This window comes from Dermacentor albipictus, chromosome 6 (genome assembly GCF_038994185.2).
Source record: "Dermacentor albipictus isolate Rhodes 1998 colony chromosome 6, USDA_Dalb.pri_finalv2, whole genome shotgun sequence".
In the NCBI taxonomy this organism is placed as follows: Eukaryota; Metazoa; Arthropoda; class Arachnida; order Ixodida; family Ixodidae; genus Dermacentor; species Dermacentor albipictus.
Window position 1 is genome coordinate 124,623,796 of NC_091826.1, and position 14,633 is coordinate 124,638,428.

Here is a 14,633-nt window from a genome sequence, read left to right on the forward strand (position 1 = left end):
TTACCGTAATAAAGCCTTCATACACAAGTGTCAAACGTCACAACCAGGCACGAAAGCAAATGCGTTTGCGCACTTCAAGTTTTAGGGCATGGTATAGGCGTTCATCCCATCGCAAGATTTTTGCACTCTGTTCATTCAGTGCATAACAGAAATTGAAGTGTCACGTTGTCACGCCGGCACGAGGTGGCATTTCCTGTAAGCCTGAGCACTCACCCCCCGTTTCCTCGACTAGCGTTATTCAGTGACATTCTTTTCCTGCGTTCTCCCACACCGTAGCTGAAGGACTGAGTCATATTCATGGTACAACCTTGTACCCTTTTTTCTCCATTTTCCTTTGTTGCGGCGTGGCAATCTTCAAGACTGGACTGCAATGGCTTTTGGGGACTGCGAATGATTGATTGCCACCAAGCATGAAACGCGGTTGTCACTTACCCTGCTTGAATTGATAAGGTATGCCTACATGCTTATCACTCTAGAGTTTTGCCCAAATCTCTTAAATTTTTCTGCCTTCCTTAAAACTTGTGCATATACCTTGTAGCTCTGTCTCTACCCGGTCCTATCAATCTCTTCTCTGTTTTTGCCACAAAATACTCTAAACATATCCTGCTTAGCCTGTCCTGCGGGCTAAAAATACTTCCATTCGATTGAAATTCTCGTGCTGCTAGCTGGTGTTCGTTAGCTACGGGTTTCGCTCGAGTGATTGCCTTCGCATTTCTGCAAGATAGGCTGAGTGTGGATTTTTACTGCAGCGCACACATGCCTCATACTGTTGGAAATATTATCTCCGGCATGTTTTCGTCCTTAGGGAGCTAGCTCGGGCTCCAACTAGCAAGACACTGCCCGTTCTGTTATCGTGCCGACTTTCCCTTCTAATTTCAATGTTGTCATTCTTCTGAATCTGGACTGTCTTTTTTTATTCTCTGCTTCAGGGTAAATGTATTGAACTTAGATTGTTGTGGGTCCCAAGTAGAGCATGCGTATTCCAAGTTGGGCTGCACGCATCTTATATATTTTAGTAACTTCACGAAACAAGACAAAAGTATCATCGCAAGTATCCTAGAGTGCTATTGGCGTTGTTAGATTATATTATGGGATTTTACTAGACACAACAACGATCTGATTTTTAGTCACGACGAAGTGGGGGACTCCGGAATAATTTCGACCACCCGGGGTTCTTTAAAGAGCACCTAAGTCTAAGCGCACGTGTGTTTTCGCATTTCGCTGCCATCAAATACGGCCGGCGTAGCCAGGATTGGATGCCGCAACCTCGTGCATAGCAGACCAACACTAAGCAACCTCGGTGGGTAGGCTTAATCATTTATACTTGTTTACTTGTTATACGAGAGGGACGAAGAAAGAATACTAGAAAAGGCGACGGCCAAGGTGAACAGATGATATTTCAGCGTTATCTATTGCGTATTTTTGTGGTTCTGTGTGTAATTTCTGTGTGGAAAAGAAACTAATAAAATTTTAGTAGTGTTCTGTGAGATTAGTCATTGCATACACCGAACAATAATATTTGCGTGGTCCTCGCGACCTTATGCGAGCCATAGTCACTGTGAATGGAACGATAAGTGACACAATCTTGCGCGAACAGACATTAGTTAAAAGATATATTAGTACGAAAATAATTCATATAGATTAGAAAAAGAACGGGTTTCAAAAAATGCCTTGTGGTACACGGGACAGACTTGGACTTCTAATAGAGGAATTATTGTAAGCGTACACTAACTGCTCCTTATTAGTCGAGAAATTACGCATCCAGTTTAAGGCAAAGTGATTAAGATCAGATGACCAAGTTTAAAAATAAGCCGCTCATGCGGTTCTGTGCCATAGCTTTTTTCAAAGTGATAAGCACAGGGCGTAAAGTGAAATATTTACTTCAAGGTTAGAACTGATGGCGTTAATGAACAGCGTCAATTGACTGCCAAACATAGATCTTTGTGAAACCCATGCTGACTAGGAGTGAGAAAATTGACAGAAAAAAATCACGTAGTAGAAGTAATTACATGGTATATTAGTTTAGACCATTCGCTGGTTTCAGAGATAGGATATTAACCTCGGCTCAAGAACCGCGGACCTTTCTTCGGGATCGAATCATTTTTCCCATCGTGCAATCATCTGGCACCATTGGTGAACGGCAATGAATTCTCAAAAAGATTATGCAGGTGTTATTAATGTGTGGTGTGTTTCTTGGAATTTTAGATTTCGTGCCATCAATCTGTGATGAACCAGCTGTGGTTGCCCAGTGGCTATGGTGTTAGGCTGCTGAGCACGAGGACGCGGGATCGAATCCTGTCATGGCGGCCGCATTTCGATGGGGGCGAAATGCGAAAACACCCGTGTGCTTAGATTCAGGTGCACGTTAAAGAACCCCAGGTGGTCGAAATTTCCGGAGTCTTCCACTATGGCGTGCCTCATAATCAGAAAGTGGTTTTGGCAAGTAAAACCCCATAATTTAATTTTAATTTTATTTGTGATGAGAATGAAGCTTGATGGAGTAAATTATATTTCCGATGCCCGCAGAACTAAAGGTAATTTCAGGATTAATGTGATAGTCGTAATATGAAAAATGATGTGGATCTTTATCAGCCTCGCTAGTAAAAACAGATGCGAAAGAGCGATCAATTGCATGGGCAGTTTCATAGTCACGAATACGCTAGCCGTGGCCGTCTAATAGGGCAAGTAGTTGCGCTTGATTACGATTCAGCACTTTCCAGAAATGTTTAGGTTAGTATGGAGCATGTCTGGCAGAGTTGTCGAGAAAAAGGCGCACTTAGTTTTGATAGGCAGCAATTAGAATGTGTTTTTTTTTCTACAGCACCATATTCCAGTTACGCTCTTTCGGTGTTAGTGCATTTAGCGGCATGAAAGAGTGATTCCTTTTTATTTTTGCTCGGATATTTGAGCGTCTAGTTTAAACAGGGAATAATTTATTGGGGAAAGGGGAAGGGGGAAGGTAGCTGGGGAGGATCTGGTAACAGCAGATTTGTTGAAGGATGGTGGGCAGATTGTTCTAGAGAAACTGGCCACCGTGTATACGCAATGCTTCATGACTTCGAGCGTACCGGAATCTTCGAAAAAAGACAATATAATCCTAATCCATTAGAAAGGATACGCCAAAGACTTGAAAAATTATAAACCGATCAGCTTACTGTCCGTTGCCTACAAAGTATTTACTAAGGTAATTGCAAATAGAATCAGGAACACCTTAAGCTTCCGTCAACCAAAGGACCAGGCAGGTTTCCGTAAAGGCTACTCAACAATAGACGATATTCACACTATCAATCAGGTGATAGAAAAATGTGCGGAATATAACCAACCTTTATATGTAGCGTTCATTGATTACGATAAAGCGTTTGATTCAGTCGAAACCTCAGCAGTCATGGAGGCATTGCGGAATCAAGGTGTAGACGAGCCGTATGTAAAAATACTGTAATATATCTATAGCTGCTCCACAGCCACCGTAGTCCTCCATAAAGAAAGCAACAAAATCCCAATAAAGAAAGGCGTCAGGCAGGGAGATACGATCTCTCCAATGCTATTCACAGCGTGTTTACAGGAGGTATTCAGAGACCTGGATAGGGAAGAATTGGGGATAAGAGTTGATAGGGAATACCTTAGTAACTTGCGATTCGCTGATGATATTGCCTTGCTTAGTAACTCAGGGGACCAACTGCAATGCATGCTCACTGATCTGGAGAGGCAAAGCCGACGAGTGGGTCTAAAAATTAATCTGAAGAAAACTAAAGTAATGTGGAAGAGAACAGCAGTTTACGATAGGTAGTGAGGCACTGGAAGTGGTAAGGGAATACATCTACTTAGGACAGGTAGTGACTGCGGATCGGGATCATGAGACGGAAGTAATCAGAAGAATAAGAATGGGGTGGGGTGCGTTTGGCAGGCATTCTCAGATCATGAACAGGAGGTTGCCATTATCCCTCAAGAGAAAAGTTTATAACAGCTGTATCTTACCAGTACTCACGTACGGTGCAGAAACCTGGAGGCTTACGAAAAGTTCTACTTAAATTGAGGACGAGGCAACGAGCTATGGAAAGAAGAATGATGGGTGTAACGTTAAGGGATAAGAAAAGAGCAGATTGGGTGAGGTAACAAACGCGAGTTAATGATATCTTAGTTGAAATCAAGAAAAAGAAATGGCCATGGGCAGGACACGTAATGAGGAGCGAAGATAACCGATGGTCATTAAGAGTTACGGATGGATTCCAAGGGAAGGGAAGCGTAGCAGAGGCGGCAGAAAGTTAGGTGGGTGGATGAGATTAAGAAGTTTGCAGGCACAACATGGCACAAGTAGTACATGACAGGGGTAGTTGGAGAAGTATGGGAGAGGGCTTTGCCCTGCAGTGGGCGAAACCAGGCTGTTGATGATGATGATGATGATGATGATTGCCTTTCGGTTACGATTATTGTATGTACGTATGTCACGTGGAGAATTTTTCGAATACGATATTGATGTCTACATAATTGCCGTGGTCAAAAGTGTAAGGGTTTTCTTCTCGTTTGGGGGGGGGGGGGGAGTGTACAAATAAATGAACTACGAGTAGAGACTGATAGCCAAAGCAGAACATGTGAGTCAATGTTAAAAGTTTATCTGAATAAGAAGTACGGATGAGGTCACATGTACTAGATGAATTGGGCCTACAGTCTGTTGGGCTATTAACTAGTTTTGTGAATCTGAACATCACGGAAGTGTTGACACAGCCCCATTCAGCGCTATTCTTTGATGTAGTCGTGGCAGCGTTTGAGCAATATATGGTAGGAAAATTGAAGTTTTTCAATAATATTGTTACGCATGAAGAAAACGAAGACCAGTGAACGTGCTGGCGGTCGCGAGTGGAGGAAGGAAGAGGACGACGCTCAGTTGATAAACCAGCTGACCGCTCTTGCGCTCACCTTCGCGACTTAAAGTAAACGGTCCCCTTCATCTGTAAGGGTTACAAACGGTCTCCTTCGCGCGCAACAAAGTGGTGGAGGTGCGGAGTACCGCTCACAACAACGGAACCATCACTGCCGCAGCTTCGTCGACGCCGTCGACTTGCCGGCCTCCCGCCATCAGCCGTGACCATCTTCGTCATGCCGGAAGAAGGAGCCACTCCGAGGGCAGCGCCTAGCAGTCCACTGCCATACTACCAAGTTCCACCCACCTTCGGAGGCAAAGCGGGGGAAGATGCCGACGAGTGGCTCGTCCACTACAAACGAGTGAGCAAATCCAATGGGTGGGATGCAACCGCTCAGCTCACCAATGTGGTGTTCTCCCTGACCGATACCGCCCTCGTGTGGTATGAGAACCACGAGGTCGCGCTCACGACGTGGGAACATTTTGTTGACGAGCTAAAGGCGTGTTTTGGGGATTCAGTCGCCAAAAAGAAGCGTGCGGAGCCGACACTGTCTCAACGGGCGCAGTTACCAGGTGAGACATGCACAAGATACATCGAAGAAGTGTTAAAGCTGTGCAAGGTGATCAATGCTCGCATGTCGGAAGAAGATAAAGTTGGACATTTGCTGAAAGGAGTGGCTGAGGATGTCTACAATTTTCTAATTGGAAAGGAGACCTCAGTTCTGTGTCCGACGTCATTCGGCACTGCAGAACTTTTGAAACGCTCAAGATGCGTCGGATTGCGCCAAAGTTTGGTCGGTTGGCAAACGTTACGACGGTTGCCAGTGTGGACACGAGTCCTTGCCTCGACCTTCCTTCGACCATCCGACAGATTGTCCGCGAGGAACTTTCCCGCCGCGAAGGGTTGTTGCATTCAACTGTTGACCACCATGGCATGTACACGTCGCGAGAGGCTATGACGGCGCCACATTCGGCCCCTTGGCAACCGATGGTTACCGCAGCGGCCGTGGAGTACAGCGCAGCCCCACAGTCGAGGATGACAACACGCCCGCCGACTCCGCGCTATGACCAAAGCACTCAGCGCACGCTTTCTCGACGCCCGATGTATCCTCGTGACACACGCCACGAACCAACCCTCTACACGCGGGAAAATGATAATATCCGCTTCATCGACGAACGACCAAGGTTTCGACCTCTCCCGGTGTGTTATTCCTGTGGCGTCCCGGGTCATATATCGTGGTTTTGCAACCAGCGTATGACCACGTGGTATGGCCAGCCGTCAGAGTTTTCTCGGCCCTCCGAACGGCCACACGGTGCCCCTTGGCCAGCACACGTATCATCTGGCGACGAGCATTGGCCGAGCAGCTCCCGGAATCGCTCCCCAGCATCTGACAGAAGTTTGACACACCCACCGCAACGTCGTGCTCCCCGTTCTCCCTCACCGCTGCGTCGCACCGCGTCCCCTTCGTCACCGGAAAACTAGCAAGCGCGGCCGATGGAGGTGAGGTCGCTGGAGACGTGCTACTGACAGAAATTCCTCCTGTGTTGATGCTGAAAAACAAAGTGCGCGTGCTTGTAGATAATGTCCCTGTGATGGCTCTGGTGGACACAGGCGCAACAATTTCGGTCATGAGTGTCTCTTTTAAACACGTGTTAGGGCGAAAGGTTTTGTTTAAATGGGACGAAGATTCAAAGTTCTGTGGAGTGAGTGGTGAGCCGTTGCGACCTATTGGTGCGTGTAGTGCTGACGTATTTTTGGGAGGCCATGTTATTACGACAGAGTTTGTAATTATTCCTCGGTCGACTCATGATGTTATTCTCGGCATGGACTTCTTGCGGGAGTGTGGTGCTACTGTCGACTGCCGCACAGGAAAAGTATTCTTAAGTGGTAGGATTCCATCAGGACTCCTGGAGAACCCTGTAGATCGCGAAACTACACTGTGTGTTTGTGGTGATACGGTCATACCTGCATCATCTACCGTTTGCGTTCCCGTTGTCTGTTGCGGCGCCGATTCCGACTGCTTCGAAGCTACCGTAGAACCGATGCACTTTAACTGTGTGAAGAAGAATGTGTTGGTGCCACATTGTGTAGTGTCGATCAAAGGCGGACGCACTGGCTTATGGACCGTAAACTGTTCTAAGGAGCCCGTTATACTATCAGATGGCATGAAATTAGCCTTCGCCAGGGAACACGCGTCCTTATCAGTGGCTGAACTTACAGATGTGCGCGAAGAACCAGATGGCCACAGTTCGGAAACGGCCCTTTTGTCGATGGTAAATAAATCGCTCAGCAAGAGTGAACGCCGAACGTTAGTGGGTGTGCTTTCGAAGGACGTTTCGGTATTCGACTTTGCGCAGAAGGACAATATACCTGCAATCCCTGCGTCTCGAACGCGCCATACCATCAACACGGGTTCGGCAAATCCGATTAGACAAAAGCCATATCGTGTTTCACCATCAGAGCGCCAGATTATCAAAGAACAAGTGCACGAAATGATGAAAAAGGGAGTCGTACAAGAGTCAGCAAGTCCGTGGGCAGCCCCAGTGATTCTTGTTAAAAAAAAAGATGGATCTTGGAGATTTTGCGTCGACTATCGCCGTTTGAATGCTGTAACAAAAAAGGACGTGTACCCACTCCCACGTATTGATGACGCAATAGACTGCCTTCATTCCGCCTCTTACTTTTCCTCAGTAGATTTACGATCCGGCTATTGGCAAATTCCGATGCATCCTGACGACAAGGAGAAGACTGCCTTTGTAACCCCTGACGGGCTCTTCGAATTTAATGTGATGCCATTTGGATTGTGCAACGCTCCGGCAACTTTCGAGAGATTTACGGACACTGTATTGCGTGGCTTGAAGTGGAACATCTGCATGTGCTACCTCGACGACGTCGTCATCTTTGGCCGCACCTTCAGCGAACACAACTCGCGTCTAGATATTGTCCTGAACTGCATCAGAAATGCTGGTCTAGTTTTAAACTCTAAGAAATGCCACTTCGGAGACCGCCAAACCCTTGTGCTTGGGCACCTCGTCGACAAGGATGGCATCCGCCCTGATCCCCAGAAAACAGCAGCCGTTGAAGCGTTCAGTGCACCGCGCTGTGTCAAGGAGCTCCGTAGTTTTCTGGGGCTTTGTTCCTATTTCGGCCGATTTATTCCTAAATTCGCCGACGTTGCGTATCCGCTGACATGCCTGCTACGAAAGGACACCCCCTTTGAGTGGACTCCGGAGTGCGACTCTTCTTTTCGTCAGTTGAAGTTCCTGCTGACGTCACGACCGGTTCTTCAACACTTCAGTCCTTCAGCTCCGACAGAACTCCATACGGATGCCAGTGGCATAGGTATTGGTGCCGTCCTAGTTCAACGCTACGGTGACCGCGAACACGTGATCGCATATGCAAGCCGCTCATTATGTAGGCCCGAGCACAATTACACTGTGACGGAACAAGAATGCCTCCCGGTAATATTCGCGGTTCAGCGGTTTCGTTCTTACCTGTATGGACGCCCCTTTACAGTGGTCACCGACCACCACTCATTGTGTTGGCTTGTGAATCTTCGTGACCCTTGTGGCCGCCTTGCGCGCTGGGCGCTCCGACTGCAAGAATACAGCTTCACCATCTCTTATGAGAGTGGTCGACGACACGCTGATGCGGACTGTCTCTCGCGTATGCCACTTAGTACTACGGACTGTGACGCCGACGACTTCGGTCACCTCGTGGCTTCTGTGTCGCCGCGTTTTCCAGACGTCGACTGCTTCAAAACCGAACAGCGAAAAGACGATTAATTAACACCGCTCTTCACCGCTACGACCGCCTCGACGACAGCAAACCATTTCTGTGTACGTGATGGACTCCTCTATAAGAAGAACTTTTCCAGCACTGGCGCACGTTTTCTCCTAGTGGTGCCGGAGAGCCTTCGCACAGCGATTCTGAGTGCTATGCACGACGACCCTACGTCTGGCCATCTAGGTTCGGCGAGGACGCTCTACCGGATTCAGGAACGCTTTTATTGGCCTGGAATGCGACAATCTGTTGAGACGTATGTGGCCAGCTGCATGCAGTGTCAGCGCCACAAACGGCCATCTACTGCTCCAGCAGGTCTTCTGCAGCCAATCCCGCCTCCAAGCACGCCTTTCCAACAAGTGGGCATTGACTTCGTAGGCCCATTTCCAAAATCAGCCAAGGGAAACCGTTGGATAGTTGTTTGCGTCGACTACCTCACACGCTACTGCGAGACGGCGGCCGTGCCCTCCGCAACTGCCACTGACGTTTCAACATTCCTGCTGCAATATGTCATCCTGCAAAATGGTCCGCCTCGCGTGATCATCAGCGACCGTGGACGACAATTCACAGCAGACGTCGTAGAGGAGCTGCTTCGTTTGTGTGATTCCCACTTGCGTCACTCGACACCATACCATCCACAAACGAATGGGCTTACGGAGCGCAGCAACCGAACAATTGTAAACATGCTATCTATGTACGTTTCATCCGACCACAAGAAGTGGAATGACGTACTGCCTTTTATCACGTACGGGTTCAACACCGCCAAGCACGAGACCACCGGCTATAGCCCTTTCTTTCTGCTGTACGCACGGCCACCCCGGTACACAATCGACACTGTTTTCCCCTTCTGCAGTCACGAAAATCCCACTGTCACCGAGACTCTCTGCCTCGCCGAAGAAGCTCGTCGTATTGCTCATTTGCGCACTTTGGCATCGCAGGACAGATCAAAAGCACGCTACGACATTCGCCACCGCCCGGTAACCTATCGCCCTGGTGATTTAGTCTGGCTGTGGACTCCAGTACGGAAACGCGGGTTATGCCAAAAGCTTTTGGCCACCTACGATGGACCGTTTGTGATTATTAACAGACTCACGGAAGTCACGTATAGCATAGCTCGCCTCACGGTGAGTGGTAGAAGAGCTGCCAAGACACAAGTGGTCCATGTCGCCCGCTTGAAATTGTTCACGTCAAGACACATGGATTGACTCGCCCGGCGGGCTTCGTCTGCGACAAGAGGAATGTTACGCATGAAGAAAACGAAGACCAGTGAACGTGCTGGCGGTCCCGAGTGGAGGAAGGAAGAAGAGGACGACGCTCAGTTGATAAACCAGCTGACCGCTCTTGCGCTCACCTTCGCGACTTAAAGTAAACGGTCCCCTTCATCCGTAAGGGTTACAAACGGTCTCCTTCGCGCGCAACAATATGATGGATGACTGACTGAACCGCGCTGTGGTGGCATGGAGCACCGCGCGGAAATCGTAAGCAAAGATACTTGCGCCAGGCGGGCAATAGCCGGCGGTATTTGTGACTAGTCGATGAAGAGCGTTGTTTAAAATACGGAAAACGTTTTGGGTGCGTTTACTTTAATTTGGGCAAAACGAATATTATCGTGAGAACCTATGAGAACGTCGTCAGCTCTTCTCAAAGCCCGATCACATTGAAAGACAGCCACATTAGGAAAAACATAAATGATGTGAGAGTCATTATTGTTAGGGTTGAGCTAGGTTTATTAGATTAGAATTATTAGGATCGAATAAGTTGGGTAATTTAGGTTGTTGAATATATCCAATTAGGAAAAAATGATTCGGATGTGTTCGTAAAAAGCAAGAGATTGCAGTGACGGTTTATATGTCTTATAATAGCAGCAGACGGAGAGACCAATGTTTTGTATTTTAGCTAAGCGAGTACAGCTGCTAAGTGATGAATAACTTATCCTGCAGATGTATGAATGGTTTCTGTTGGTGTTGGATCTTCGCGGATTGAACGAAATGCTGTTTATCCTAAAGCGTCTTCGGAGGGTAATGTTGATATTCCAAGATCAGATAACTTTCCTGCATACGAAAGGACTCGTTCTCGTACTTTGAAGGAAGCAAGTTTTACAAATATATTGATGTGTCTTCCTTGTTTAAAGCAGCCTAATCTATGAGCTCTTTCAGTATCCACGGACTTAATGATGGTGTAAGGTTGCGTGCTGCAGTGTTGCACTACGGGGCTTCTGGTTGAGTCCTTATATCAGATTCAGCCTCTTTTAAACAACAAAGTACCAAATTTGATCTGCATGCCCTGTACCAGCATTCACTGGGCCTAGCTTAAATAACCGCAATCTCATCTGCCCCTGGTTAGCCCACCATATGGGTTTGATCAACTTTTTTTTTTCACTGTGACAATTGCTTAAGGATCGTCCTCTTTTCTTATTCGTGGCTTTTTAATGTCGGCAAAATTCTCGTAACTGTGCATGAACTTCCTGCTGATGGATTTAACTTCATTTAGTGTCGACATCTGACGTGACCGGATTTCATTTGGCGCTTCTATAATTTGCCCTAGTTGTTGCACATATATGAGTACTTGGCCTAGGGCTTTCAGTACCATACCATGACATCAGCAGCTGTTAACAACGTGCATCCACTTTCCAGCAATCCCAACATAAGGCCATGGGCTCGTCAGCAATAGGATACCAGCACAGCAACATTATTTAATGCCATGACGTGACAGGAATTTTATTTGAGTCCTGAAGAATTGAGATCTAGGGGAGCCGAAGGCTCCCCAAGATCAATCGGTGACTCCGCCCATGATGGGACCGGGAGATGAAGTCCCACCGCATTGTCGTGGGCCCTCTGGAGAGCCTGGAGTTTATTGTGGAGATTGCAGCTGTGGATGTATTTCATAGCAGCTGGCTCCGGACAGGCCGCAATTGGAATATGAACCTGGCAACGTTTAACGCTAGAACGTTATCTAGTGAGGCGAGTCTAGCAGTGCTATTGGAGGAATTAGAGGGCAGTAAATGGGATATAATAGGGCTCAGTGAAGTTAGGAGGCCAAAAGAAGCATATACAGTGCTAAAAAGCAGGCACGTCTTGTGCTACCGGGGCTTAGCGGAGCGAAGAGAACTAGGCATCGGATACCTGATTAATCAGAATATAGCTGGTAACATACAGGAATTCTATAGCATTAACGAGAGGGTGGCAGGTCTTGTTGTGAAACTTAATAAGAGGTGCAAAATGAAGATTGTACAGGTCTACGCCCCTACATTCAGTCATGATGACCAGGAAGTCGAAAGCTTCTATGAAGACGTGGAATCGGCGATGGGTAGAGTGAAAACTAAATACACTATACTAATGGGCGACTTTATAGCCAAGGTAGGGAAGAAGCAGGCTGGAGACAAGGCAGTGGGGGAATATGGCATAGGCACTAGGAATATCAGGGGGGAGTTATTAGTAGAGGTTGCGGAACAGAATAATATGAGGATAATGAATACCTTCTTCCGCAAGCGATATAGCTGAAAGTGGACGTGGAGGAGCCCGAACGGCGAGACTAGAAATGAAATAGACCTCATACTCTGCGCTAACCCTGGCATCATACAAGATGTGGACGTGCTCGGCAAGGTGCGCTGCAGTGACCACAGGACGGTAAGAGCAAGATTTAGCCTAGACCTGAGAAGGGAACGGAAGAAACTGGTACATAAGAAGCCGATCAATGAGTTAGCGGTAAGAGGGAAAATAGAGGAATTCCAGGTCAAGCTTCAGAATAGGTATTCGGCTTTAACTCAGGAAGAGGACCTTAGTCTTGAAGCAATGAACGACAATCTTGTGGGCATCACTAAGGAGTGCGCAATGGAAGTCGGTGGTAACTCCGTTAGGCAGGATACCAGTAAACTATCGCAGGAGACGAAAGATCTGATCAAGATACGCCAATGTATGAAAGCCTCTAGCCCTACAGCTAGAAGAGAACTGGCAGAACTTTCGAAGTTAATCAACAAGCGTAAAAATTATGGGGGTTTTACGTGCCAAAACCACATTCTGATTATGAGGCACGCCGTAGTGGAGTGCTCCGGAAATTTTGACTACCTGGGGTTCTTTAGCGTGCACCTAAGTCTAAGTACACGGGTGTTTTCGCATTTCGCCCCCATCGAAATGCGGCCGCCATGGCCGGGATTCGATCCCGCGACCTCGTGCTCAGCAGCCCAACACCATAGCCACTGAGCAACCACGGCGGGTACAACAAGCGTAAGACAGCTGACATAAGGAGTATAATATGGATAGAATTGAACATGCTCTCAGGAACGGAGGAAGCCTAAAAACAGTGAAGAAGAAACTAGGAATTGGCAAGAATCAGACGTATGCGTTAAGAGACAAAGCCAGCAATATCATTACTAATACGGATGAGATAGTTCAAGTGGCTGAGGAGTTCTATCGAGATTTGTACAGTACCAGTGGCACCCACGACGATAACGGAAGAGAAAATAGTCTAGAAGAATTCGAAATCCCACAGGTAACGCCGGAAAAAGTAAAGAAAGCCTTGGGAGATATGCAAAGGGGGAAGGCAGCTGGGGAGGATCAGGTAACAGCAGATTTGTTGAAGGGTGGTGGGCAGATTGTTCTAGAGAAACTGGCCACCCTGTATACGCAATGCCTCATAACGTCGAGCGTACCGGAATCTTGGAAAAACGCTAACATAATCCTAATCCATAAGAAAGGGGACTCCAAAGACTTGAAAAAATTATAGACCGATCAGCTTACTGTCCGTTGCCTACAAGCTATTCACTAAGGTAATCGCAAATAGAATCACAAACACCTTAGACTTCTGTCAAGTAAAAGGACCAGGCAGGATTCCGTAAAGGCTACTCAACAATAGATCATATTCACACTATCAATCAGGTGATAGAGAAATGTGCGGAATATAACCAACCCTTATATATAGCCTTCATTAATTACGAGAAAGCATTTGATTCTATCGAAACCTCAGAAGTCATGGAAGCATTACGGAATCAGGGTGTAGACGTACCGTATGTAAAAATACTGAAAGATATCTATAGCGGCTCCACAGCCACCGTAGTCCTCCATAAAGAAAGCAACAAAATCCCAAAAAGAAAGGCGTCAGGTAGGGAGATACGATCTCTCCAATGCTATTCACAGCGTGTTTACAGGAGGTATTCAGAGACCTGGATTGGGAAGAAATCGGGATAAAAGTTATTGGAGAATACCTTAGTAACTTGCGATTCAATGATGATATTGCCTTGCTTAATAACTCAGGGGACCAACTGCAATGCATGCTCACTGACCTGGATAGGCAAAGCAGAAGAGTGGGTCTAAAAATTAATCTGCAGAAAACTAAAGTAATGTTTAACAGTCTCGGAAGAGAACAGCAATTTACAATATGCAGCGAGGCACTGGAAATCGTAAGGGAATACATCTACTTAGGGCAGGTAATGACTCCGGATGCCGATCATGAGACGGAAATAATCAGAAGAATAAGAATGGGCTGGGGTGCGTTTGGCAGGCATTCTCAGGTCATGAACAGCAGGTTGTCATCCCTCATGAGGAAAGTGTATAAAAGCTGTGTCTTACCAGTACTCACCTACGGGGCAGAAACCTGGAGGCTTACGAAAAAGTTTCTACTCAAATTGAGGACGACGCAACGAGCTATGGAAAGAAGAATGATATGTGTAACGTTAAGGGATAAGAAAAGAGCAGATTGGGTGAGGGAACAAACGCGAGTCAATGACATCTTAGTTGAAATCAAGAAAGGAAATGGGCATGGGCAGGACATGTAATGAGGAGGGAAGATAACCGATGGTCATTAAGGGTTACCGACTGGATTCCAAGGGAAGGCAAGCGTAGCAAGGGACGGCAGAAAGTTAGGTGGGCGGATGAGATTAAGAAGTTTGGAGGGACGGCATGGCCACAATTAGTACATGACCGGGGTTGTTGGAGAAAAATGGGAGAGGCCTTTGCCCTGCAGTGGGCATAACCAGGCTGATGATGATGATGATAA